The sequence below is a fragment of the Mercenaria mercenaria genome, chromosome 3, assembly GCF_021730395.1.
Source record: "Mercenaria mercenaria strain notata chromosome 3, MADL_Memer_1, whole genome shotgun sequence".
Lineage (NCBI taxonomy): Eukaryota > Metazoa > Mollusca > Bivalvia > Venerida > Veneridae > Mercenaria > Mercenaria mercenaria.
In genome coordinates this window covers 101,487,844-101,494,411 of record NC_069363.1, presented here as the reverse complement: position 1 = coordinate 101,494,411, position 6,568 = coordinate 101,487,844, and the positions used below count along the sequence as shown (strand labels likewise).

General features: G+C 33.2%; 1 long non-coding RNA gene across 1 annotated transcript; it reads left to right on the top strand.

Moving 5' to 3' along the window:
- The first annotated feature begins 1,861 nt into the window (after window positions 1-1,861).
- LOC128555826 (uncharacterized) lies at window positions 1,862-5,930 on the top strand. Its single transcript, XR_008370372.1, has 4 exons — window positions 1,862-2,189; window positions 4,193-4,330; window positions 4,923-5,089; window positions 5,605-5,930. It is a non-coding gene; the product is annotated as an uncharacterized LOC128555826 (long non-coding RNA).
- The last annotated feature ends 638 nt before the right edge of the window (window positions 5,931-6,568 follow it).

The window sequence follows — 6,568 nt, the reverse complement described above, 5'->3', positions numbered from 1 at the left end:
TTATCCAGAGACATTTTGATATAAAGGCTATAATGAAAAGTGAAAGTTTTGCCTTTGATGTATTTTTTAATAATACTCTTGAAAGCTCATTCTTTAATAACGACGTGAAATGAGAAGCTTTTTCAACGAACTTTTATTTGAGCCGCACCATGAGAAAACCAACAAAGTGCATTTTGACATGTTATCAAGATGGAGGAACGCCCTTGTGAACAGAATGTTTGACATAATTCATAGGTCAAAAGTTCATGGCAAAAGCCACTTTACTATTTTTTTTATTCTAGTTTTGAATAGTTTAGAAATTTTGCTAATGATAGTGTTGATCCTATTGCTAGTAAAAAGGATTTTTAGTAGAATTATTATTTATAATAATATCATTGTTAAACATTATCATTTTAAATATAATGAAAATCCTTGTGATTTTGCCCGATATCTGCATGGCGAAAGTACACTTTTGGCCATAAAATTGGGCTGAAATCAAACAAAAAAATCCTACAAATAGCCTCTAAGACCCTTAGAATGATGTTCGGTTAATATTTCCATCTTGCAAAACTGCACTTTGCGAAAAGCCTTGTTAATCAAAATGATTTTAAAAAAAGTGATTATTCTACCATATATTTGAATGGAATGTCTGAAATATTTTGTTAACAAGCCGATACCTTCAATTACTTGATCATGTTGGAGAAAACAAAGCTTCCTTATTTTAATGATAATAATCGACCTCGTTCTCGATAAGTTGAAACTCTGTTACATAAACTTCATTAGAATTCCTGGAATTGTTCTTTTTCTTATACATGAGTATGTACAGAGGTTTAATGACTGCGAAATGATTTATTTTGGCACGTTCTTCACGTATAATGTTTGATACATGATCGTCATGTAAAGAGCACCAAGTGCAATAAATAATGTGTCAACTTTCTGTAGGTTAAGAAGTTATCTGAGGTCTTTGAGCATATCTGAGAAGTTTTAAAGAAGATCTTTAAATTGCTCCAGATGCTATTTTTATGTTAAATTTCAAACTGCTTTGTAATAATGCAGTCGGAAAGACTCGATATTTCTGCAGTACTGTAAAAACTAAGAAATTAAACATATTTACATTTTTTGGTAATTATGATTAAGAAATGAAATGAAAGAAAAGTAAGTTGTAAGAAATATTTATTCACTCGTGTGGTCAATAAAATATTTGAGCCGCGCCATGAGAAAACCAACATAGTGGGTTTGCGACCAGCATGGATCCAGACCAGCCTGCGCATCCGCGCAGTCTGGTCAGGCTCCATGCTGTTCGCTTTTAAAGCCTATTGGAATTGGAGAAACTATTAGCGAACAGCATGGATCCTGACCAGACTGCGCGGATGCGCAGGCTGGTCTGGATCCATGCTGGTCGCATACCCACTATGTTGGTTTTCCCATGGCACGGCTCATTTATATGTCTCTTCTGTTAGTCACCCAAAGTTATAAAATGTGATTCAAAATAGATGTACGTAATAAAATGCCATGTCAAGTAATGTATCTACACATTAATATCCTTTATACAAAAATTGATATTGTTACATGTGCACACTTTTATTATTGATTTAGAATCCATTTTAAGCAAATGGAACTGTCTTTTCGATGAACACGTGCGTGTTGGCCATATTGCACGTGTGGACTGGTCATGATACACGTGTCGACTATCAAGCTGTAGTAAAATAAATTTTGCAATTGAATATACGTTGAAAGAAATAAATGCCGAGTCAGCGTTTTTAATATCAAGGTATGCCTTACATATTAAAGAGAGTGAAACGCAACAATATGAACATATTTGTGACGTCGTCTTTGAAAACCGGTCCAGATGCGGCATGACGTAATATCGAGAAACGACGTTTAAAGTTGCGCCAAGTTTACGCGCTCAGCTTTCTTACACATGTTTTAATTAGCAAAAGTTTGAACGTTAAAGTACGACTGCTTGTTACATGATTGATGACAGCCTACTACAGAAAGAATATTTAGACATCAGACCTGTAAAAAAATAGTGGTATTACGCCTGAGGCAAAATATTTCGTTGAAAATCAGTTGTTTCCCCTTCGCTATGGATGTTTCCGGTTTCGGATTTTAACAGTAAAACGGGGAAGCCAGTGAAGTTTACTTTTGTTTAACTACCTTTTGTTCAACGATGAAGGGATCTGAGACTTGTAATACTGTTTACTGATTTGGTAAGTACCGTTTAAAAACAGTTGTTAATGAAGTTCTCTAATATATTTGAAACTTTCACTGAAATAAGTCGTTTTTTTTTACCCGGAAGTGAATCCAAAACATAGCGAGGGAAATTTATGAAATTTATCTTGTGGCCACTAAACAGAGATGATTTCACTATGGCTGTGTATTTAATATAAAATGGCCAGTTGGGTTATCACAAAGATTATTGAAGGCAGGCAGCTTCTTACTGGAGGCGACCAGGATTCATCAGATTAGTTCATTGTCCATAGTAAGCTAGATATTGAAAATACCACAGGCCCCATCTAACGATATCCTTATGGTATAGCATTTATATAGTAAGAAAAAAGAAAAGGTAGGACACTTCCGAATACCCATATTCTCTTATTCATTAATATATGATCGATTTCAATAGAATAAAATTTAAACATTAGTTGGAAATATTAATTTTAACAAATATACAACAAAAAATGTTCAATTAAGTCCTATTTATAGCTATAAAATCCATGTTTTACATTTTGAATCGAGTCCAACATTTGCTTTGCTCCGCTGTTTCCGGATCTACGGTGCGAAATATTCTCAGCGATTTCATTGGTTAATAGTTATAGTTTGACAGATACCGGGAAAAATCGATATACCTCGACTTATACCTTCATCATCATTACTTCAATAGAACTAAATGAAAAAATAGCGGCAAACAATAATAAACAAAAATGTCAATTCAGTTAGACGAACTAAGGAGCGCTGCTAAGCGTGGCCACAACATTATTATATCGGGCCAAGCCGGTACAGAATATAAATTTTTCAATTTATTTCACGAAATTTTATACCTTCGATATTGAAGGTTTATTTTTGACCACCGCAGTAAGGACTACAAATTCACTCCCTTGCAAACCGGATGTATACAAGCAGGGAAGGTGTAGAAATCTGAAGTTCGTGGAAATCGCTGATTTCTTTAAAAATACACTAGTGATAAAGGTTAAACTTATGCCGTAGGTTTATTACAGTAATATCAATTAATTAAGTGTATCGTTTGAACCGTCCGTTCTATATTAGCTTCAAACCAGATCTGGTGTTTCGGAAGTGTCCTACCTTTTCTTTTCTTACTATATAATGCTATACCATAAGGATACCGTTAGATGGGGCCTATGGAAAATACAATATACATGTACATGACGTAGCAATGATAATTAATAAATTTGATGCAGACTTATAGATGCCTGCCTGTGTCACATCATTTCTCGAAAAGTCCCCTCTCACGTAGTAGCCAAGGTATTTTAAAAGGAAATATGCAGATGTCCGGTAACCGGACGCCTACCCTGCATTCTAGCTGTCCGGCAACAATACGACTAGCCTCTCCCCAAATGTTTTTCTAGCTGTTCGGCGATCTTTTTATATATGAATACTGTAAGTAAATAAATTTTTTTGTATCATTTTTTGGCATAGGTTTGAATATTCATCTGCAAGGCGTATACAATATTTGAAAATTGATTACCGGACACCTAGAAAACCCCTATAGGATAAAAATTTTGGGATAGGCTAGGCGTCCTGTTACCGGTTGGCTAGAACACCGGCTAGGTTTCTGGTTACCGGATGTCTAGACACTTCCATTTATAAAATGGTAACTGTTTTTGCTGTGGGTCTCATAAGTCATGTTAATTCTGTCTGGTGACTACTCTCTTTTTCTATTATTGTTGATCTATTATTGTTGATTCAGAATGTTTTGTAACAGGATGATTTTTTTTTTGGATAGTGGGAATTTATGCCATATAACATGTATAATGAAAATCTTTTTAATTTTGAAATTTTTGAGCCTTGCTGTGTGTAAAACAATTTATGATCCTGTAAAAAATAGTTTCATAGTATAATAACTTTGATAGTATTTTGTGGTAAGACTGTAAGTTAATGAAACCTTTCACAATCACATTATTAATTTAGTATTCATAAAGTTTTTGATTTTAGTGATGTTTACAGTACATGATTGTAATGTATCTTCTTTCAGATGATATTCCTTGTTCCTTTGATGGTTCATTCCACTATACAGCTGGTTCATATAATATATAACAGCCAGGAAATTGGCCTGTTTACTTTAAGATCCCAAGAAAATGTAACATATTTTGGATGTGCTTTGAGGAATCAGGTAAGTAACATGCAGCTAATGGCTCTTATTAAAATTTTAATGCAATATATTATTTATTTTTACCTCTGTCTAGGTTTTGTTGGAGTCAGTTCAAAATAAGTCTTCTTCTACACTTATGATTTGTACAATGTATGTACATGTACTATGACTATTAAATGGCTTAAACTGACAAAACTGGCATTATTGAAATTTAACTTCAACAATCTGGTTTTGAGGAGATCAGCTGGTGTAAAGTCTTCATTACATTGGCTATTAGCCTAAGAAAAGTCTGTGGCTCTCAATAAGTACATGGATGATTTGAATGCTGAACACAACATGTACATGTGTATAAGTTGATATCTCATTAACTTGTAGAATATAGTTCTAAATATTCAAAGTAAATCAATTAAATTAATTGTAATTTAGTTTAATTGTAATGTGATTATTTTCAAATTTAATTAAACCATTCTTGACTTAGACATTGTGATGTGATTGATTTTTTATACCAGTTTTATTGCACCAAGAATATAGATTAGAATGAAGACTGTAAAGGTTCCTGAGATACATGAAGATAACAGATACTTTTACCAAAGACTTTTAATTTTTTTTTCAGGAATGCAAGTGTTTCCTCTTGTTTATGAAGCAACCCAGTTGGTTAAGGGGCAGACAACTTGTGAGCATGGTAAATCACTACCTGTATTGGTATTCCATTTTGACAATGTTACTAGCTAGATGGAAATAACATTTTGCTGTGGTACAGTCTGTGGAGACTTTTACTAGGTAACAGCCATTTTTGATAGCTGTTAAAACAGTGTATACTTTTAACCCTTAGGCTGCATGAGGCAGCTATGTCTGTCTTTGCAACCAGTGCAGATCAAGATCAACCTGCACATCTGTGCAGTCTGATCATGATTTGCAGTGTTTGATACTTTGCAAATTTTCTATGAGAACCCTATATAAGCTATAAATGGTACTGTCTCTATTTAAAGATGGAGTAGTCAATTTTACAAATTTAGCAGGTTAAGGGTTAACCACATAAATGCAAAAAATGTTTTTTAGAACATCCTATTTGCAGTAATCAAAATCTACAAACAAAGTACATTTTATATACTGACAGCACACTGTTGCCAGTCTGTTTGTCAATATTTTAGAGCATTGGTTGTAAGAAATTAAAGAATCATCTATTATCAAATAGTGATAACTCTGCTTTTATTAAATAAAGAGACTCCTAGGTTAATTATTTAAAATAATATGGTTAATTATTTAAAATAATATGTTTTACTTATTTGTTACAGGATATCACAGATCGATTGAATATTCAACAATGATCACAGACCATGCAAAGTTTGAATCTGACTTGCACTTTTGAATTTAGAAGAATCTGTGGAGGAGGGTGAATGCTGAGACCTTAAATAATACATGATATTGCTGACACAGTGTGTCAGTCATGAAAGAAAGGCCATAACACTGCACAGTTGGTCAACAATGATTTAAATCCTGTCACATTCTACCAGTGAAGAAATATCTTATCACAATATTTTAAACTTTTGAAGAAGATAACCCGGTATTACCACTTTATCATGTCTGCAGAAACACCTGGATTGTTAGTGTTAAAAGTGACAGTCCATTAACTTACTAAAATCTACTCCCCTTGCCAAACGAATATTATTGACATGGAATGACACAAGCTGACAATGGTACCTGTATGGACTCGTAAGAGAAGTATTTGTCTGAAAGTCAAAGGATTCTGTTTTTCCCAAACCACTTCAACTGAAAACTGAAATTGTGATTGGCGAGGATTTTTCTGAGAACTGAAAAAAGAAGTGAATGTAAAAGATAGAATTTGCTGTTGAATTCAACGTTTTAATACACAACACTTTAGCCTATTTTGCTGTTCATATAGATGTGTTTAGCTGTTAAGGTTAAACATCAAGTAAAGGTTGTAGTTTCAGTAAACAAACATTAAAGTATTGGCTAGAAATAAATATCTACTTTTCATCAGAGTTGTAGCAGTGTAACCTTCATCAAAAGTTAAGCTGTTGTGTTAAATTATTAAAGTATTTTTAGAAAAAGGAATTTAGTATGTATGTTTTCCATGGTAAACTAATTCAAATTATATTTCATTGAAATTATGGATTTGTATTTCAATAAGGGATCTACAGTATATAATGTAATGGTAAAAGATGTTTACTTTTTTGTATTGTCAGTTATAACTAGCCAGTGAAAAAAACAGATTATGAGGAAAGGGATGACTGAAAT